Genomic DNA, 21,652 nt, shown 5'->3' on the forward strand with positions numbered 1-21,652 from the left:
GTGGTCCATATGACCAAACAAGCCCCCCTCTCCCAGAATCAGAGTCAAGGTGGGGAAAATATGCCCCCCCCCAAAAAAATCACACCACATGGCCCAAAGCCCGAGCGCCAGCCTTGGACGTGTCTTTCTGAGAAGGGCCCTGTCCTGGGGCACACGCTAGGAGATGGGGGGAGAGGACGTAAGGACAGGCTCACAGTGACAGTGACCTTAGCCTTCACCTGCCTTTCCTTCCACCCGGAAGGACACGCTGAGTGGAAATACCCCAAGTCACTCAGTGTTTGCTGTTCCAAGTCACTGGCAGCTCTTGCAGCGCTAGGAAAAGGCATTCATTGAATATTTACCTCCTTCTTCCTTTCTTTCTTTTTTTTTTTAAAGATTTTATTCATTTATTCATGAGAGAGAGAGAGAGAGAGAGAGAGAGAGAGAGGCAGAGACACAGGCAGGAGAGAGAAGCAGGCTCCATGCAGGGAACCTGATGCAGGACTCGATATTGGGACCCCAAGATCACGCCCTGAGACAAAGGCAGATGCTCAACCACTGAGCCACTCAGGGATCCCTACCTCCTTATTTCCCTACCTCCTTATTTATTTATTTCTAAATAAAGAATTTGTAGTGTATCAATTTTCCTTATTTGACATCACCTACTGACTCCCTAATCTGGGAGGTGAGGACTTAGGCCTCTGTCGGGGAAGCCCTCCCGTTTCCGCTCCTTCCTTGCCTCCACTCCCTCCCACGTTTATGACAAAAATTTTATTAGCTCAATGCCCAGTGTTTACATCACTACGATTCCCTGAATGCTGTTCACAGGTGAGCCAAGTGGTGTATTCTAAATACACTTTCTCTTTTTCATAAATGTTTGTATTTAGTGGCGCTAACAATTTTCGCATTTGCCTCGTTCTTTGAGTGTCTATTACTCGTTCATCCTGCAAATCCCCCTCAGAACCACGAAACCCTCTTAACATACCTCAGGTGACTCTCTTTTCCCGGAGAGGCTGACCTGGCTGTCCCTGAGGCCGCTGGACAGATGTCCTCCAGGGTGGTCCCTCACCTCGTCTGGGCTCGCCTCTTCCGATCACCCAGACTGGGTCCCTACGTCTGGGATTTCTCATCTCTGTCTGTCTCTCTTTCTCTCCCTCGGGGTGTCTGTCCACTGTTTTGGCTCACGCAATCTTCCACTAATTTCCTGGAGCACAGTCCCCGAGAAGTAACGTTTTTCCAGTTTTTTCTTCTTCCTGGAACTTTTGTGGGCTAGTTTGGGTCCTCTAAGAAGCAAGTTGCTGGGACAGTGGTGATTGTGCAAGGAAGACGCCCCCTTGAGGGGATGTGGGGAGGGCAGCAGGGGAGGTGCAGAGTGGATGGGCCCCTGGTGCAGGAGACAAGAAGGGAAGGTTGAAGGGGTCATGTCGCAGACCACTGCCCTGGAGCGACAGCCGCCGTCAGAGGAGTCCCTCCCGTGCCTGGACCAACCTGCCTTGGTGGCTGGAAGCGCCCGAGCAACAACAATAATGGGTCCCAGCAGGTGCAGGGTGGTCCTCAGCGACTGCGGGGCCAGAGTCGGAGGTCAGCTGGGCAGGTTCTCTGGCTGCCACATCGTCCCATGAGGATGCCAAGTTGCCTACACTGACCCTGTACTTTTCTAGTCTTTCCCCTCCTATCCTCGACCCTTAAAAAAGAATCCTGACAAGTGTTCTCAGCTGTGTTTTCCAATTATTTTACCTCATCTAATATTTTTAATTCCTAAATGTTCTGTCTTTTATGGGGGGGGGGAATCCTTTTTCTAACTTCCTGTTCATTTTTTAAAAATACTTTTTAAATCATTTTTTACATAAGTTTATTAATGTAAGACACCATGATGACTCACAAGGGAAAAAAAACCCCATGTTTCCTATTAAACCGTGACACGATACTTTATTGAAATCGTTGTTAAAGATTTTTTTTTTGTTACAGGTGTTTTACCATTCGTCATAGTGGTGCATATTTTAAAACTGGTGAGATGAATTGCTCAATGTATTTCTTTTTTTTTTTAAGGTTTTATTTATTTATTCTCGAGAGACACACAAAAAAAGGCAGACACAGGCAGAGGGAGAAGCAGGCTTCCTGCAGGGAGGCCTGATGCAGGACTCGATCCCAGGGCCCCAGGATCACGCTCTGAGCCTAAGGCAGATGCTCAGCCACTGAGCCACCCAGGTGCTCTTGCTTAACATATTTCTAAAGAAATTTCCCATTTGGAGTGCAGCTTTTCTGCATCCCTTTGACATCCAGAGTTGTTGATTCCTCCTTATGTGTTTTGTCACGAGATAGGTCCTCTGCACCATCAGGAGCACTGGCGGTGCAACATTTCTTTAAAAAGTGCTCCGCTGTAGTCTCTGGGATTTTTTCATCGGCTCCTGACACCTGTCCTGCATCATTTGCTGCGGGCGCATCCTCATGTGACACACAATAGTCCAAAGATCTAGCTTCCTGTCCTTGCTCATGTCTGCACTGTAGTCCTTTCTCTCTGCACCTAAGTGTGGGTTTTAGCCATTTATTTTGCTCTCTGCTCCCTCTCTCCCCAGGTACCCTTTCTGTTTCGTCTTGATCTTTCTCTTTCATGTTAGAGCCATGCCTCAAATGTCTGATGACCTGTGGCTGCCTATTGACATTTAAGAGAGGTGCCAACAAGCTCAAAGCTGCAAGGGAGAGGGGCTGGGTTAGCTCCTGCAGCTTGGGTGACCCCCGGGGGTCAGTCCTGGAGGTCCTACTGCTCAGCCCATTGTGTTTTCCAACAGAGAGAGAGAGAGACAAGTGTGCGCTTCTCCTGCGTGGGGACCGTGGGGACCGACGGGGGCCTGGGTGCTCAGAGGGAGAAGCGGGGCAGGGGTCTCCCAGGCAGGAAGGCCCATTTCCACGTCACCCTCTTGCTGCTTTCAGTTCAGCGTTTCACCCCTGCCCTCAGCTACATTCAAAGAACCCAAATCCTCACACTCTGCTTTTCTCCACGGTCACCTTCAAAGCCCAGGCTGGGGACGCTGCTTTCTGCAGGCACAGCCACCCCTTTGCCTGCTTCTAGCCTCCCACAGCAGCGCTGCCTTGGGGCAGCCGGGGCCCCGACCCCCGGGGCTGAGAGCTTGCAGCTGGCTCCCCCAGCCACCACTTGGGTTGCCCTCTTCATTTGCTCTCCAGCTTCCTGAGTTTTGTCAAAATCCCTTGACTGTCGCCTTTCCCATTCTCTTTGTCTTAGTGGATTTTTTTTTACCTCTTCAAACTCCTTGCCTCTCGTTTTCGTGGCGTTCCGGTGGGAGCAAAAATGAACATGGACCTACCATATTTTCATTGCAAAATTCTTTTTAATTTCTTTTCCAGATTCCCCAAATGAGGAGGTCAGGGCTTTGTGAAGAATGCATACCGTGCTGGGAAGGGTACAGTTAGAACTGCTTTTTTCTTTTCTTTTAGTTGAAGTACAGTTGACATATGATATTATATTAATTTCAGGGGGTCTAATAAGACCTTTCTTTTTTAAAGATTTTATGTATTTATTCATGAGAGACACACACACACACACACAGAGGCAGAGACACAGGCAGAGGGAGAAGCAGGCTCCCTGTGGGGACCCCGATGTGGGACTCGATCCTGGGACCCCAGGATCACACCCTGAGCCAAAGGAAGATGCTCAACCACTGAGCCACCCAGCTACCCAAGACCTGCTGTCTCACTAACTAGAGTGGAGGCAGGACAATGACCCAAACCCGTTTCCTCACATGCGGACATTGGGTCCACCCAGTAGATGATCACCTCAGTGAGGTGATGGCTGGGAGGAGCTGATGCATCTGAGGGGGGCCTGAATTTGCACCCCAGCTTGGTCACATGCCAAATGAGCACCTGGAGATGGGTGTGTCTGCTGGTCCGTGAGTACACTGTTTACAGTAATGCCTAATCCGAAGGCTGTTAGGAGAACTGAGCTGCTGTGGACGAAGCCCTCACGCAGACGGGGAGCTCAGCCCACGGTGGGTCCTCCCCTTCCTCTGTTCAGACCAGGAAGGCCTCGCCTTAGCAGTGCTGCTGTGACGTGATCCTCCCACCTCGATTGTCCAGGCGAGCCCCAGGGTCCCAAGACCTAGTCTTCCCCGACACCTGCTCCACGGCCCAGGCTGCTACTTGCCTCTTGGACGTTGTCAGGTGCTATACCCTTTGCGGTGGGAATGGGATGCCCCGCCTTCCCCTGGGTCAGACAGGCACGTCTAGAGACCACTTATCTACCCAAATGGCTCCTGTTGGGATATTAGTCACAAGTAAGAATATCTTTGAAATGTTCCAGATTTCTTTAAAAAGAGGAAAAAAAAAAAAAAGAAAAAAGTAAACCATTGCACTGACTCTGGGCCTCTGGCCCAGGCGCGGAGGCAGGGAGGCTCCGGGTGGAGAGGCCGACTTGTTGGTGAAGGCCGCAGGCCGGGGTCAGGGCAAAGGGCCAGGCCCTAGTTGGGGCCACCGTGGGGCTGGAGCCAGACAGCTGAGGACTTTCTGGGCGAGCAGAGCGGGAAGGAGCGGGGGGATTCCTCCCAGACGGCGGGCGGGGGGCAGACTGAGGACAGGAATCCCGCTGCCCTCGTGGCAGGTGCTGCACTCCAGCAGGTCAGACATCCTCCCTCGCATCTCATAACCAAGACTTGTGGAAATGGAAGAAGCATCAGCCCTCCCCTCTCTGTTGCCTAGCAACGGCCTCCTTCTCCTTCCCCTGGGTCCCCAGGGGCCTTCTCTCCGGTGGGGGATGGAGGTGAGATAATTACCTGGCCTGCATGACACGTTCTGGCTGCTTTGTGCAGGAAGTACTTGCCGTGCAAATGAATAAGGCACTTAGGAAATCATTTATTTTCCTCATTTGGGGTTTGTTCTGCACTGTCATCAGGAATTAATGTTTACTTTTGAGAGGTGCCTGTTTGCATGTGTGGGTATTTCCAGTCGTCTGGTGGGTAGTTGGGGGATTAAAAGGCATACCCACGGCTCACACTCGGACTCGGGATGTCAGCCCCTGCCCTGGAAATTGGATCAGAGAAGCCCTTTTCTTGAATTGTCCTGTGCCACCCCAGTGCCTCTGAGAGTCAGGGCCCCCTGAGAGCTCCCATCCTGGCCAAAGAGCAGGTGCCAGCCCAGGGCCTGGGAGGAGAGGCACCAAGATAGGATTGATGGTGCAAAGATTTTATTTGGGGAAACACGTAGGTGAGAGAAAATAGGGAAGGTTCCGGGAGAGCCATGGGTTGAGACTCAAGGTTGATTCTGAGTGACAGAGACACGGAGGCAATGCTGAAGCTTCCTAGTTTGCCTTGGAATTTCAGGAAGGTACAGAAATTCTCCAGCTAAACTGTTCCCGGGGGAGCCAGCACCCCCCCTGGGAAGCCCAGCAGTGGCCTTCCCGGGTGGGCCCTGTGCTTTTTCACTCGGACTTGGGCACCCCCAATCCCTGTCCTTGGACGTCTGCAAGATACTATCTCATGGCCCCCACAGCCAGACTTGAGGAAATGCACTGCTGGCAGGGGAGGGCGGGGGCGAACCTGGTGTGGGGAGGTTATCCTGCCAGTGGGGTCAGGATACCCGGAAAGGCAGGTAGAGGACCACACAGCCGAGGGTTGAGAAGGAGGTACTTTTGGAGAAAAGGGTGAACCTAGGGACAGAGGAGCAAAGGTGGGAACTGGCGTGCCCACGGGAGATCTCCCGTGAAGGGGGAAAGGCACATCTAGCCCCAGCTTTGAATCTCTCCTCTTGTTCCTTTCCCATGGTCTCACTCCCAGGAGAGGCCGCTTACGATCAAACTTCACACGGGAAATGCGACTGTAAGCTGCTTTACTGACACCTACTGTATTCTTCTCTGTTTACTGTAACACCTGATTGTATTTACAAGTGTTTGGAAAGAACATTTCCTTTTTCCACGTGATTATGCATTCATTTCCATTTTATCCTCCCTGTGAAAAATCACTAAGTATGAACTCTGTTGTGTAATTGAGGGGGTGGGGGCAGCACCACTGACAGGTGGCCTCCCAACCACGGGGCCGCTCTCCAGTTTCTTCTGTTCCTTTAATCGCTGAGCCTCCAGTAAAAGCCTGAAACCTCACACCACATTGTGTGGTGTTGACTGAAGAAGAAGGGGGCAGGCGGTGAAGGGATGTGTGGCCTGCCCACATTGTGCACCACCCACCCTCCCAACCAGTCCATGGAAACAAAGCGACAGCTCATCAAGGAGACTGTTCTCAGATGCTCCGGGCGGGGCGGGGGGGGTGCGGTGGTGGTGGCCAGCAGGAAAGTCCACGGAGGACACCATGACAGGGAGGAACTCTGAGAGAGCATCTCTGATTGTAAGACCTCTCCCTCAGGACAGACTAGAGGGAGGCAGGCCCTAGGGTTGGGGGTAGGAAGGCAGACAGAAAGGTGATGCTTGGGGTATGTTGGTTTTCATGAGTGTTTACTCAATGTCAAGTGCTTCACATACATGACCTCACTCCCCACCACAGACCTCAGAGGGTGAGCATCTAGGAGTTTGTCCCCAGGTGACACAGTCAGTAGAGCATGGGTGTTGCTCCCTGTCTGTCCTGTAAAGTCCCTGCTACAAAGCTCTACATAGTGCCGGGACCAGGGAGATGGATGAATGGTCAAGAGAAGGTCAGGGCAGCCTGACCTTTTGTGGTCACTCAGTGAGTCACAGGGCAGGAAAATTTTGGAGGGGGTCCTTGGGGACCCCAATTCCCACACCTGGAGGCACCTAGCCTGTGTGCACTCAAGTGCACCCTCGTGCGTTTGACTTGGGACACTTGTCAGCATGAGTGAATTGGCCTTCTGGTTCCAAGCCATGGCTCCATAAACAGATCCTTCTTAATTAGCCTTGGCAGCCCAACACCTCTGGTGTATCTAGCTCATTCCACCGCCACGCCTACTCTTGCTGGATCCAGTTCTAAAGTAAACTATGTTCTTTGAGAGCTGTCGCATACAGATGAGTTGGCAGCCAGTCTGAGCTGACCCTCAGACTCGTAAAAACCTACAGGGCCTCAGCACCCTCACCCGGGATACCCAAACTCTTGGACAAGAGGTGCAAGACGGGTCCAAGCAGCCATCAAGGACCCGGCTACTTTCTTGGGGACCAAGAAATTGAGTTTTTGTCTCGGCACTTAACTCTGGCAATCCATGAGGTAAGAGGATGAAATGCAGCATTGCCTGTTTGTAGAAAAAAGAAGTTGATTCTGGTGGAAATGTAGCCCTCCTTTTTCCGTACCTCAAGTCTAGACAGGCTGTCCACCACTCCTGGGGGTTTAGAAGTGTGGTTTTAACTTGCTCACTGGAGGCTCTCCATCTCCTGATCACACCTGGATTACACTGTGAGCTTCATCCCGCCGTCCCTTGGCCATTTGAGCCTAGAGCTGGAGTACAGCGAAAGCCTCTAGTCCCACCATGCCTGGTTCCAGTCTTCCCTTCTTGGTAGTGGAGATACGTGCAAGGATTCTGTTCCCGATAGCATCATTTCCCTTGTGGCGGGACCTTGCATAATAGCAGGACCTCCCTTAGAGCTTCTCCATCACGAAGGCAGAGGATAAAATGCTAATAAGGTCTATTATGGAAAAGGCGCAAGGCTTATTTGGGTGAATTTTGTTGGTAAGACATTTTGCTTACCTTCTCCCGAATGCCTTTCCTTCCTTTGATGAAATGTTGCCTGATTGTGAGTGAATGCATTTGGATTTCTCAGCATTTGTTCAGCTCCCTAAATTTCTGCTGTGACAAATGCTCTGTAGCAGTGAGTGGCAACTGTTTGCCTAGTGCTCTGCTTTATGTGAACCCAAGAATGAACGGGCATGGAGCCCCTTCTCCCAACATCTCTATCATATAGATTCTAGGCAGAGTTGCTCCAAAGAAGTTTGTCTTTTGCAATAGGCAAACTTTGGGAAAAGTTTTTTTCTTCTTCTTCTTTAGTTGCATATAAAATAGAACAAAACATGGTGATTGTCGTAAGGCAGCCATTTAAAATATGAATTTTCCAGGTCTATCAGTGGGTGCTCTTCAATCATGGGCTTGTCTTGTCTTGTTTTGCTCAACATTGTTTAGTGACAGTGTTATCCTCACTCAGTCAGCTTCAGTTTTTCAAAGCAGAGTGAGGTAGGGGTATCTGAGAATTTGTGAGCCATCAGAAAAAAAACAAAAACATTTTTTTTTTAATACTTAAAGGCATGAAGATGGATTTTCTTCTGTGTCAGGAGCACACCAAGTCATTTAGGGGCAGGACTGAACTTGTAAGAAGCACAGGGGGTAGATTCCTTGTGAATGGTACTTGGTGCTTTAGTGGCATTTGGTTTCCTCTGATTTTTTTTAAAATAAATTTCATATATAAGATACTGTAATTGCCAAGAATGCTTTGCTCTGCAGAGCATGTCACTTTCTTGTTTTGAGTAATTCATTTTTCTAAGCTAAGTTACAAATCTACCCTGGACCTTTTCACAGCTCAGTGATTTTCCAAACGTTCAGCTCTGACTCCCATGCTTTGCCTTTTACCTGCCCCGTGACTTCCATGGATTCAATGTTTCCTAATTCCTTCCCGTCAAGTTTTCACTGGGATTGCTTATCTCTCTCAGCAACGTGACCCTGAGTTTGACCCAAACTTTACCCCTCTTGCTTCTACCATTTAAGATGCTAATAATGACTATTGCCTTTCTTCTCATCGATATTGTCCTCATTAATATTATTATGTACAAATGGGTATTTTCCTCATTTGCCCTTCCTTAAGCTTATAATGAGCACCCGTGATGTTGTAGGAACTGTGCTAGGTCCTGGGAAATTACTGAATAGCTCCAGTCCTCATGGCACTTCCAGTTTAGGGGGTACATATGTGGGAACCAGTGATTACCCTCCAGCAGGATACATACGACGATGAATAAGGACTACCACGCAGCAATGTAGTCATGATATAATCCCTGCATGCACTGGAGGGACGTTCTACTTTGCCGGAAGAAGTCCTTATGAAAGCATGATCTTCAACTCCCGTAGTAGGCAGGATGGTTCCTGTGGGTGGCAGGAGGAAAGGCATTGCAGAAAAAGGAAATAGCATTTGCAAAAACATGGAGTCATGAGAGAGCATGTAAGCAGCAGGTACAAGGAATACCAAGCTGGTGCGGGGTGGGTGGCATGGGGAGGCGTGAGGAAAGATGATGCAGAGGATGCTGCAGAGAGAGTACACGTGAGAGATGACTTTGTGTGGATTGCTAAGGAGCTCGGGCAGTATCTTGAAGGTGGTGGGGAACCATATAAGATTATATTTATGTTTTAGGAAGGTTGCTTGATTTGCAAAGTGCAAGGTGGATGAGGGGTGGGGTAAGACCAGTAACAGGAAAACCAGTTAGGGGGATTCCTACGAGGTGGAACCCACAAGATCTAGGGGCAAACAGGCTACCAGGACCAAGTGTAGCTTGAAATAGGAAACTGAGAGTCGGCTGGTCTCATTCAGGAAATTTCCCCAAAGTCCAAACCATGACCAAACTTTGAGTGAAAAGAGCATTTTTCTTTTCTTCTTTTTTTAAAAAAGATGTATTTATTTGAGAGAGAGAGAGACAGAGAGAGAGAGAGAGAGAGAGAGAGAGAGAGAGAGAATGAGTGGGAGGGGCAGAGGGAGAGGGAGAGAATCTCAAACGGACTCTGCACTGAGTGAGGAGCCCAACGTGGGGATCAATCCCATGACCCCGAGATCATCACCTGAGCCAAAACCAAGAGTCAGATGCTCAACCAGCTGTGCCACTCAGGTGCCCAAGAGCATTTTCTTTACATTTGTCTTCGTACATCCACTATGGCCCATGGGGCACAGAAACATGAATTAATGATCCCCAGACGACATGAGGAGTCAGTGACTGTGTGGGGCAGGTGACTGCTTCCTCCTCAGAAATAAAGCCAATGATCAATTGTTTTTCTGCCCCACTGAAATGCATGCCGGTCTGAGGAGAGGGAGACTGAGCCTGCATCTCTTATCCCCACTGAGTATCTATGCCTCAGATGAGGCATCATCCTGGGTTGCCTACTAGGAGGTAAGGCAGAAAATGTGTCATTCTTTATTGCGGAGGCTTGAAGTTGGGACCATATTGGAAGTAACAACAGAACTGCTGAAAGCCAGAAGCCCCTGTAACCGTTATCGTACCTACCATTAATTGTCCAAATGCATTCCCGCTTAAATAGGAGTCAGATACTAACCTGTCTTTCCTGTGGATGATTCCTGAGAGTGAGAACTATTTTCAGACTCCTTTTGCAGGGAGGTAAAGAAGAGAAGAAGGGAAGGGAACTTAGTGTCTCCTGAGTTTTTCCCAACAGGGTCACATGGAACACGATGACGTTTGTAAGACATGTTGGGATTAGTGAAGAGGCTGTCACTCCAGGCCTAGTCACTCATTCCAGGCCCAATGTTGCCTCAAGGGCCAGGGGTCAATATCTTGGTACACATGACTTCCTACAGGCACACTGAATAGCTCAGGGCTGAGTAACCAGAGCCAGGTCACACGGGCAGTAAGTGACAGAGCTGGGACTATATATCTGCCACATATCTCTCCTCCTTTTGCTTGGCAGGTGGGTGACAAGCCTTGAAATATTAAGTGAGGTCTCATGGTTCAGAATATCTGGAAAAATCAGCACTGTGGGATTTAAGTCCTGATCTACCTCAGTCTACCCACTTAAGGCAACTCTAGAAATAAGGCAACTTATTTCTCCCTAGAGCTGAAATAAGTCCTGGGGTCCAGGCAGGGGCATTAGGCCCAAGAAAAAGAATATGCTAGGATATTCATTGCATTGCTAGTTCAAGTCACTATGGAGTGAATTTATTGGCTCAGAAATCAAAGTTTTCCCAATAATTAATTGAGGATAGTTGAATATAGCAATTAATTTTAAAGACTTCTGCTTCTTTTTTTTCCCCACACTGGTTGGGCATTTTCAGAAGAGGAAGTGATGGTCAGCTTGATACGGGGGGAAAACCCAAAGGGATTATCTACCTTAATCTCCAGGCCAATAAAATTATTCCAATTTTACAGGTTGAGAAAAAAAAGAATTGGACTATGATGACTTAGCCTAAGCCAAAATGTAAGAAGAAAGTAGACCTTCCCAATCTGCTCTGTCTTTGGGGAATCTATAAGATTCATGAGTAATATTGGCTCTTCTTTAGATAGATAAAAAATGGTTGGCTTGGCTATATAGTTTGTAATCTTCATGAACAAGCAGGAAGTGTGTGGAAACTGGAAAAGCAAAATGGGATAAAACCAAACTAAAAAACACCGCAAAAAAAAAAAAATACGAAAAAGAAAAAGAAAGAAAGAAGGAAAGGAGGAAAAAAGATGAAGGAAAAATTAATGTGGAGACATATAGGACTTTTCTCTTCTAGAAAAGTCAATAATAAATGCAAAATAACCTTAAGGTCAAAGGGCTCATAGGAGTCCATTCTTGGCTCCAGATGGAATGATCCTAAGCCATTCTTGCTGAGCTTATTAGGAAGAATGTCCAAAGAAAGTATTGCTGTCCTTGCTGTCGCCTTGTCAGAATCTGTGAGCAGATAAAGACAGCACTGCCTTTAACATGTGAGACTCCCTGGTTCTGTTTGAGGAATAACAGAAAAAAACAAAAACAATGCAGACTGGACAACTTCAAGACTATTGAGTCTACAGATGTTCAACCCCAGGTAGTTGGTCCTGGAAACTCTTATTAAGGGCTTGGGCTGTTAATAAAAAATTCAAGCCAATAGCATCACATCAAAAACCAGAGTATTGGAACTACCCTTAAACAATCTTCCTAAAGCTTCATCAAGTCCAGCTCACCCATTGTGCAAAAGAAGAAACTAAGGTCTAGAAGAGCGAACTGACTTGCTCAAAGTCCCCAGTAAAATTACCAACCTGAATTCACGCAATGTCGCTTTGGGTCAGTAACCTCCTCCTTGTTCAAGGGAGCCTGTTGTTATTTTCCTAAAACGATTTCCCAGGATGCAACAGTCTGCCTCAGTGTGCATGTGCATACATTATGTCCTGCCGATCAAGCCTTGCCAAATTTGCATTTAGGTGTGACGCACGTCACTCCCTTATGCTCCTAATAGAAGATTCTTCTTGAATTCTCTGTGAAATACAAGCCAGAAATTTCCACTTATTTAGAATGTCCTCCTGTCCAGTACCCTCCCTCACTTGCCATTGCACAACCACCAGTGTTTCTTGGCTTGCATTCAGGAATTGTATTTACCAGAGTGTATCAATGTGGCACCATATCCCCAGGGAGCAGATTTAAATATGCAACACAACGCGGTTGAAAGCAACAGGTTAATACTGTCTTTGCACTTAGAACAACCAAAGCTCTCTCAGGTGACTACCCCTAGGGAAACTCATGGTTCACTGCCCTTGATTAAATTCTTGGGAGCTTTCTGGTTCTATCCAGATCTGCCATTTGTCCTTGAGGAGCTCCACAGAGTCTGGAAACCATGAATAACTGTTGCTAACTTCTCACAGGAAAAGACTCCCTGAAATTTGGTTCCGTGGAGTTCAAGTCCAATGATGTTGTGTACGGAGAGATAAGAGTAATCCCAGTTTCGTGCTGGATGGTGCATTCGACCGTTTCAGGGATCAAGGTATTCTGATGCTGTTAGGGAGCTGGACCGCTGATGAATTATGCATACGGTATGGAGAGCTTGAATTGGATTCAGAGATAAGTCACAGGAATGGCCAGAAGGTCACCTTAGAAGACTTCTGGGAAGTCCATGCTGTGTTGGGCTCTTCTAAAGTGTGAAGACACAGTCCCTAACCTGCAGAAGTTTTGGTCTCACTGGGGCACTCTCTTCCCGAGTCTGTTTCCAGGGTGGCCCGAGTCAGGTGGAGTGGTTGAGGGGAGAAGGTTAGTCTCCTTTTGGAGCCCCTCCATCCCCTCAGTAGAGGGGAGAAGGGAACCCCTGAGCCCTGAGAGGTCCTAACTCAGAATGCTTACTTGGACCAGGTCTGAGAAGCCCCCGGGGGCCTGTGGCTCTTCATGCTCCTTTGCCTTGCCCAGATCCCTGTGTGGAAGATACAAGGTTTCCTTCCACAGCCAATGCAAATGCTCACCACTAAGACTCTGACATGATGAAGTCTGCTGAGGAAAGAGGCAAGCTGAGAAGTGGAGAAAAGTGTGCACAGGATTTGGACTTTACTCACCTTTTTATAAGTGGGTTCCTTCAGCTCTGTGTTGCCAGCCGCTGGTGGTCTTTGTGGTTTGGGATTTCTATGGACAAAAATGCTTCTTTAAGTGTCTAGTGGCAGAGAAGGGAGGGGTGTGGTGAGGTGAGGGACGTGGGCCAGGTGTGGGCTGGCTCCTGGAGCAACGCGAGTGGAGAGGTTCCACACTCAGGGCACCAAGTGGCCCCATTCCTCCTGGAGAGTCTGCCTATAGTGGGAGCGAAATGAAGATGGGAAATGGGTCGTCATTTGAGAAGGTCGGCCAAGGGTGGTGGGCTAAAGGGCTTTCCAATATAGACAGGGGCCGGCTTTCTCACACCTGCTGGACACAAGATGCCAGTGGATTCAAATCCCAGCCTACGGACTGGAGCAGATATCAGGGAGAAGCTTGGGTTGTAGAGGTGCGGAGAGCCAGGAAGAGATCTCAGAGGGAACTGGATTCCTTACGCAATCACGGAACCTGTGTCCATCGGGCTGGGAAGTGGTTCAGGGGCTGCCAGCCTCCAGGCCGGCCTCGCTGCTCTTGGAAGCCTCTTCCCTTCCTGGGTCTGGAGAGGGGGCCTATCACGAGCTCCTGACTCTCGTCTTGTGTCCCTGCACCACAGGCATGAATCCCCAGTGACCCCATTGGGTCTAGTGGCTTCAGGGAGCAGATACATGTTTCTAATGATGCACAGTTTAAGTGTGTCCCAGGGGCAGCCGCTTCTGGCTACCTCCCCTGCCTGGGTCTGCAGGGTGAATGAGTCTTGCAGCTTCCTTCCTGCCAGAGGCCTCACAGACCCCACAGACCCCACAGGGGCCAGTCGATCAAGGCTTCCCCCACCTCCCCTCCAACGCCCGCCCCTCTGTGCCCTGCCTGCCCTCGGCCCTGCTGCTCTGGCCTCCTCGGTCCTGAATGTCGGCTGCCCCGTTCTAAGTGCTTCAGCCCCCCTAGCGGTGCCAATGCAACCAAGCCGCCCCTGCCGGGGGATCAGCCCCCCTGGGCCCCCAGGGAGGGCGGCTGCAGGAAGCAGATCTCTTCAGTCCCCCCAGCTGGCCACCTTGCTACAGCGAAGAAGTCTGGCGGAAGCTGGCGTGCGGTGGCTTGCTCTTTGCCTGCTCAGCGCTTCCGGCGAGGGGGGGCCCCAGGGACTCCAACAGCCAGACCACAGAAAGGCCGATTTCCAAATGCAGCTGCGGGAGAGAGCCAGGCATGTGCCATTGCTCACTGGAGACCAGACGCTGAGCCACCCTAGGCCTGGCCTGAGACCAGGGATGGACAGGAGGCACGACGCCCGACAGCATGCCCTGCTCTCACCTCTGCTCTGCTGCCTCTCCCTGTCCGGGAGTCGTAAAAGTAATCCCGTTGTACACTGTGTGCTTTTGCTTTTGCAAGTATTCTAGGCAGGGCCGGCAGTGGGGCCCCCGCCTCAGCTAGGGAGGTGACTGCTCCAGGGCAGGGGCGGTGAGCAGGTCAGGGGAGAGCTGGGCCCTCTGGTCTCTGCAGATCTTTCTGGACATCACACCTGGGTTTCAGAACTTCTCGGTTTCTGGAGCAGCTCCAGGCTGTCTCCTGCCTTCTGCTAGCTCCTGGCCCTGCAGCGAGGACCCCCTCTGTGTCCCCTGGGTCCCCCCACCCCCCGACGTCAAGCTGGTGTGGGCTCCCAGGACCCACCCGTGCAGGGGCAGCGGGCGACTTTTCAACATTCCAGTTGGTGATATCGCCACTTTTCTTCAGAGAGAAGTCTCTGGAATCCCTGACATGAGGATAACAGAGAGACTTCCCGAGTTCCCCAAACCTTCCTTTCCTGCAAGTCACATCCACATTTTAAAATGCAGCAGTTTCCCCCAAGGATTCACGCCACCCTGCCACACCCATGAAGTATCAGGCACTTATTGGAGGCAGACAGTTATTGCCTGTGCTTTAAGTTGTCAACCTAGGCAAGATTCTTCATTGGAAAACTGCTACAACATCATATCATCCTTTCAGTCAAAAAGTTCTTACTTCTGTCTGACTGAGTTCCCTATTGCTACAACTCCAACTCACTTTTGTATAGCCTGTCACTCAGCCATCTGAATTTTCCCAAACACAACATCATTTTATCTGTATGGTGGCCCCTGGGAGGTAGATGTCACTGTTTTTTTTTTTTTTTTTTTTAAGATTTTATTTATTTATTCCTGAGAGACACACAGAGAGAGGCAGAGACACAGGCAGAGGGAGAAGCAGGCTCCCTGTGGGGAACCTGATGTGGGACTCGATCCTGGGACCCTGGGATCACGCCCTAAACTGAAGGCAGATGCTCAACCACTGAGCCACCCAGGGATCCCAAGGTAGATGCTACTATTAAGGTTATTTGACAGGCAGGAAAACTGAAGCTTGACTTGTGCCCATCACAGGGTGGAGGCAGCTCCTTCCAGAGCTCTCCAGGTTTTCTAGGTTTCCCTGAAATTCTAGAACTCTTGAGCAGTGCTTTGGGCAGGTGCCAGCAGGTGCTGCTGCAGGCATCCAGGGAGCCCACCTGGCCCGAGTGGGTTTGTGAGGAGGCCGACTTTGAGCTTGCCCTTGGCCCAGTTTTCCTTTCCTCTCATCTTGGTATTGCTACCCTCACTGTCTTTGGTGCCCTGTGCCCTCTGGTTACTGATACTTGTCAAGGTCACTCCCAGTTACTGTGGCTTTCTGAACCCTGAGCACAATCTCTAATTATCGTGTTTACTTGGTTGTTTCTTATTATCTATCCAGCTCTTTCCATGTCCCTGAACATCAGTCTTTTTTTTTTTAATTTTTTTTTTTTTTTATTTATGATAGTCACACACACACAGAGAGAGAGAGGCAGAGACACAGGCAGAGGGAGAAGCAGGCTCCATGCACCGGGAGCCCGACGTGGGATTCGATCCCGGGTCTCCAGGATCGCGCCCTGGGCCAAAGGCAGGCACCAAACCGCTGCGCCACCCAGGGATCCCGAACATCAGTCTTGTTCATACCATCCCAGGCACCTCGCACAGAGCCTGGCATATGGTAGATCCTCAATAAGTATTTACTGACAGGGGGACAAGGAAAAACAAGAAAAACAGAGCAAGCAGGAAGGCTAGAAAGAAGGGAAACAATTGGAGGGCCTGTCTTTCCCCTCGGCCTTCCTGCCTTTCCTCTGCTACCATGGACGTTGGAATTCACCCATCATATGGGCCAAATCTTATGGGACTTGTGGTAGAAGGATCTAGAAGACTTGAGTTCCCATCCCAGTTCTGCCTCCTATGAGCTGTCTAATCTCCTGACTCCTCAGCTCCTCCCTTGTAAAGTAAAGATAATTATATGTACTCCATGGGGTCATTGTGAGGATTAAATGAAATTATTTCTGTAAATCCAGTTTCTGGCACATGGCAGATATCCAGCGAGTGTTGTTCCCTTTCCTCTACAGTAATTTCAACCTTCCAACCTCTGTCCTGCAAAGTAAAAGCAATCCTGCAGCGTGCCTCCAACCCCATATGAGAGGCTATCTGCCCAGCTGGTACGAGATCTTGTAGAGAATACACAGCCAGCCTTCCATCTGTGCCAAACAAAGTCACATTGGAAGAGATGCATTTTAATGAGTTTCTTCCAGTAATTAAACCCAAGGGACACATACACCAGTTGAAACTACGGTAGGCTGAATTCTAGATTTCTAGCTCTGTGAATGTGGATTAATAACTCGGCTTCTCTGATCTTTGGTCTTCCCCTCGACACACTTGGAATAATAATGATGTTGTCTATGTCATAGAGTGGTTGGAGCTGTTGAGTGTTCGCACGGAGAGTTCCTAAGTGTTAGTTATTGTTGGTACATGCGTTAGAGGACGAACTACCCCCACAGTAAACTGGATTCAAGAAGACTTCACGGAACCTCCATTGATTGCCAGTTACTTTTATACACCTTGTCTCCTTTCATCTTTTTATAAGGAGGCTCCCCACGCAGCATGGAGCCCCGTGCAAGGCTTGAACTCGACCCTGAGATCCAGACCTGAGCTGAGATCAAGAGTCAGCCACTTAACCAACTGGGCCACCCAGGGGCCCCTCCTTTCATCTTTAAATAACATTGAAAGACACAGCCCCTTCCTGGTTTCATTCATGCATCACCTCATCCACTCAACAGACACTGGCTGTAGCCAGAGAGACGTGTGCCATTCTAACAACGGTTAATTGTCAGTAAATACGGTGGCATGTAGTTGACTTATTTAACTGCTGTTCTCCATAACTTACCTTTCTGGGCTTGCCACTGGTCTGCACGCCTCCTGAACGAGTGGGGCTTTTCTCTGGGCTCTTGTGCTTGGCCCGTAGTGTGCACTGTCTCCTTGCTTCCAGCTGCCCTTGCGTGCTGATGGGGGCCAGCCCAGCGCCTCACCGTACTCTTGCATTCCGTGTGCTCTCTCCATTTCAGCCACATCTTCTTCAGCTTCTCTGAGCTCTGCATATGGTTCAGCTGCTTTTGCACTCTTAAAATCGTCAAATCCATACCAAGGAAATCAATGCTAAAAACAGGTGGTTTCTTGAACATGTAAATGAGTTCTCAAAAACACATGAATTTCTTATACACATTTCCAAGCACAATATTGAGTTCAAAATACATGAGATCTACGTGCCACTATGCATTATAGAAAATCTAAGCTTAACTTTGAAAGATGAGGGAAAAATGCCCGCAAAAGCATGTAGTGCTGATGAACACGCACGATCTCCCTGCCACCTGTCGGCGTTGGCAGTTATGAATTCATGTGTCATTTTCATGCCATCAGTGTATGTTTATTTGGTCATTAGTTGGGTGAGAAAATAAAAAATGTGTCCAGCTGCAACTTGGAGGAAAATTGTTTCTCTCCTTTCCTTCCTCTCTCTCTCTCTCTCTCTCTCTCTCTCATGTGTGCAGCTTAGTAGGTGCTATGGATATAAAGTGGTGAAGAGATGAGACCAGGTCCCCACACTGTCCTTTTAGCCAGGGGATGACATGGACTTTCACTCATTCAAGAAATATTTGTCCAGTTCCCACTATGGATCTAGGTGCTGAGCAGGCAGAGGACAGTGAGGCGGGCTGCTCTCCGGAAGTGCATGTAATAGCAAAGGCGAGATAGACAGGAGGCAAACAAGTAATAAAGAGGCGAACAAACAAGATGACATCTGTCGTGGTAAGAGATAGGAAGAAGCCAGAGCAGAATGGAGTGGCAGGGTTGGTGAGGCAGGGGGCGCCACCTTAGACTGGATGTTGAGGAGGCCTGTTGCTGGGGATGGTGTAGCTGAGTCCTGAGCGATGGGAAAGAGCTGGCCATGGGAAGACCTAGAGCAGGGCATTCCCAAAGGAGGGAACAGTATGTTGAAAGATGAGGGCAGGACATAGTGTGGCATGTTGGAGCAGCAGACTTGGTGGAAAGACTGTGATATGAAGTGGGGCTGGGGAGTATAGTAGAGCCCGGGTCATATTGGGCCTTGAGGTCATAAGGGCGAGAGGAAGCTCAGAGAGGCTTCAAGGGGGCAACCACATGATCTGATTGACACAGTTAACAGTTGCAGTCCGGGGTCTGCAAGGTGCAGTAGCATGTGGTGGGCCCCATCGGATCCCCCCAGAAGAGGATTGCCCAGCTCAGCTGCTGGCCCCTGCAGGACCAGCTGGGGGTGGAGAAGGGGACTCTGTCACCGTCAACCCTGCCCTTCAGATTGGGCCACTAACTTGCAGCCCCAGAGTCAAGAGGCTCCAGAGAGGCTGTGTGGCCCCCTGTGTGGTGATGAGGGCCAGCCTGGGAGACTGAGTAGGAGACGCTGGGTGGTGTTCCCGAGACTTCATCAGAGAGTCCTTTGAGGGTTTGGCATCCAGAGAAGGAAACCCCAGAGAGGTGCTTGTCAAATCCCTTGTGATTTTGGGCTCCTCTGGATGGAGAGGAGATGTGGGATGAGTTGTTGGGACTATGTGGGAGGACGTGTTGGCAACGACAGTGATTACATTCCTATAGCATTTTTAAATTCATGAAACATCAAAAAAAAAAAAAATGATGGTGGGGACTGTGTCCTGGGGAGGAGGGAGAGCCAGCGGAGAGACACTGTAGCCCCATCAAGAACTTAGGTGGTTTGCACAAAGGTGACGGCCATGGGACGGAGGGAAGAGGACAGAGGTTCTGGATGCGGTTTGTTGAAAGACAAAGGCTTGCTGATGAATCTTGCTGAGGCGGTGATGAGAGAAAGGGAAGGATCAAGATTGAATCAAGATCTTGTTTGAAAAGTAGTGGGTGGATGTACCATCTACCGAGCTGAGGAAGGCCCCAATTAAGCAAAATAAATATAACATGGGTTGTATTTGGTGCTAAGAAGGAAAGGAGGAGGGTGCTAGGAAAATTTTTTGGAGAATTTTCAACCCAAGATGATCACCCCCAGGTGGGCTGCCAGGGTACCCTGCAGGGAGGATGCACCTTCCCCACCCCACCCCACCCCGTCCCACCCAGCCCAATGGTCACAGGACCTGAAGCCCTGCTAAGAGCTTTTAGAGAAAAGATTGTGCCAGGTGCCATCACCAAGCCCTGTGCTCCAGCTGCCTCTGGATCTGGAAGTCTGGTCATGCTAAGCTCAGAGGAAATTCAATTGGTCTGGCCCAATTGCATCTTCATGGTCTAATCCAATTTCATCGATTTATGGACGATCTTTTTTTTTTTTTCATGGTCCTTGGCCTTTTCTTTCCTTTGTTAATTTTCCCCTAGTAGTCAGATAGACAAAAATCTCCTCCCTCGGTGCCTTAGGTATGAAAAAAAAAAAAAAAAAAAGGCCTCATCAGTCTCCTTTAGAGCAGCCTGGAGCCTGCTATCTCCCCCTCCCAGAGGTTCTGGTAGGTGAGCCTTCTCCATGAGCCAGGGGAGCGGAGGGCAGAGGCAGAGGAATGCCCCCAAGGCCTGGCATGTCCCCCAGACTATATGCCCTTCCTAGTATTTCCTCTGCAGCTCCTGGGGGCACTGCTGGTCCTTGGGCCAGCTGCCTGCCCAGATCCACACATGGGAATTCAAATTATTCCCTAAATGCCAACTTCAACTTTGGCTGCTTCTTCACAAGGCCTCCTCGGCCCTCTAAGCCAAGGACCTGACATTATGAAGTTTTTAACATGCTGGACCCGCTGCTGGGTGCTCTTGCGCTCATTCCTACCTCAGCACTGTGAAACCGATACTCCTAGTGCCATTTTTTATGGAGAGCACTCAGGTTCAGAGAAGCAAATTAAATTATTCTGTTGACAAGAAGAAGGAGTAGAGTCCAGGCCAAGGTCTACACCACCTTACAGCCCATCCCTTCATTACTTTCAAGACATCCGTTGAATCCCATCCTTGCTTTGCCAACCCCACTGGCTGGCCTTTTTGCAGTGATGTTCTCCGGGTGCCAGGGAATCAGCATTTCAGTCAGTGCCAAGCCCTTAGTCAATCTCTTTGTCATTGCTCCCCGTCTTCCCTCCGTCCCCAGCGCAGCACAGGACGGCCCCGTGGCAGGACTGACATGATGATGGGAAAACCCATCCCCTAAAATGCAGACAGTTATTGGGAGTGGGGTGGGCCTATGGCTGGACAAGAACCAGAAAACAGCGGCTTTGGCTGGCGGGTACACCATTCGGGTCTGCGCAGAGCAGCAAGACAGACAGACACATCTGAAAGACAAAGAGACAGAGAAGGAAAAAAGCAAATGAACAACTCACGATGAGCTCTAGGATCTTTATTGTTCCTCAGTGACTTTTTTTCTTTTTGTTTTCTAGGCTTGGTCCGTTGCGTTGGAGAAGCGGCTGTGTACAAACGCCGGGCGGCCGTGGAGCTGGAACCCGGGGTTGACCCAGGGCCACGCGTTTCACGGCCAGAGACTCTGGGGTGCCTGCACACACTCTCCAGGTAGACCCGACTCGTTTCTTTTTCACAGGAGTTAGTGCTTGTAGGAGGGCAGGGGCCATCCTTCAGTTTCCTCCTCCCAAAGTATCGTTTAGTTGTGATACTTGGTAAGATCAGCTTTGGTCCTGATACTGTGTCATCAAACAGGCCCTTATGATCTATATTAGTCCAGGTGAGGATTTTCTTTTTAAGGCCGGCAGCTGAAATAGAGACAGGGTGGCCTTGCTCCTTTCATTCTTTCTTGCTTTTTAAAAAAGATTTTATTTATTCATCTGAGAGGGAGAGAGAGAGAGAGCACAAGTGAGAGGACAAGAGCGGGGGAGGGAGAAGCAGACTCCCCGATGAGCAGGGAGCACGATGTGGGGCTCGATCCCAGGACCCCGGGATCATGACCTGAGCTGAAGGCAGATGCTTAACTGACTGAGCCCCCCAGGCAGCACCTTTCTTGATCTTGATGGCAGCCCTTGCTCAAGAAGCATGCAAAGAAGCCCAGCCCGGCCTTTTGAGAAAGGGACCCACCTCTGGGAATGCACAGTGAGGGGGTTTCCGTCATTCTCTGGAGAGGCCCTGAATGTGGGCTCCACACAGCTCCCCCTGCAGTGGACAATCACAGCAGCAGCAAAGACCCTGCCCTCACCAAGCCAATCCTG

The 21,652-nt window shown here is 49.6% G+C and overlaps 1 protein-coding gene across 1 annotated transcript in view; it reads left to right on the forward strand.

Moving 5' to 3' along the window:
- Positions 1 to 6,936: 6,936 nt before the first annotated feature.
- The window catches only part of KCNJ1 (potassium inwardly rectifying channel subfamily J member 1), a 31,540-nt gene continuing 16,824 nt past the window's right edge, over positions 6,937 to 21,652 (forward strand). Inside the window, exons 1-2 of the mRNA XM_041772231.1 lie at positions 6,937 to 7,151; positions 20,876 to 21,005. The gene's annotated coding sequence lies outside the window, so the exon portion shown is untranslated. The remainder of the gene's footprint in view (positions 7,152 to 20,875; positions 21,006 to 21,652) is intronic.

Source organism: Vulpes lagopus, chromosome 10 (genome assembly GCF_018345385.1).
Source record: "Vulpes lagopus strain Blue_001 chromosome 10, ASM1834538v1, whole genome shotgun sequence".
NCBI lineage: Eukaryota > Metazoa > Chordata > Mammalia > Carnivora > Canidae > Vulpes > Vulpes lagopus.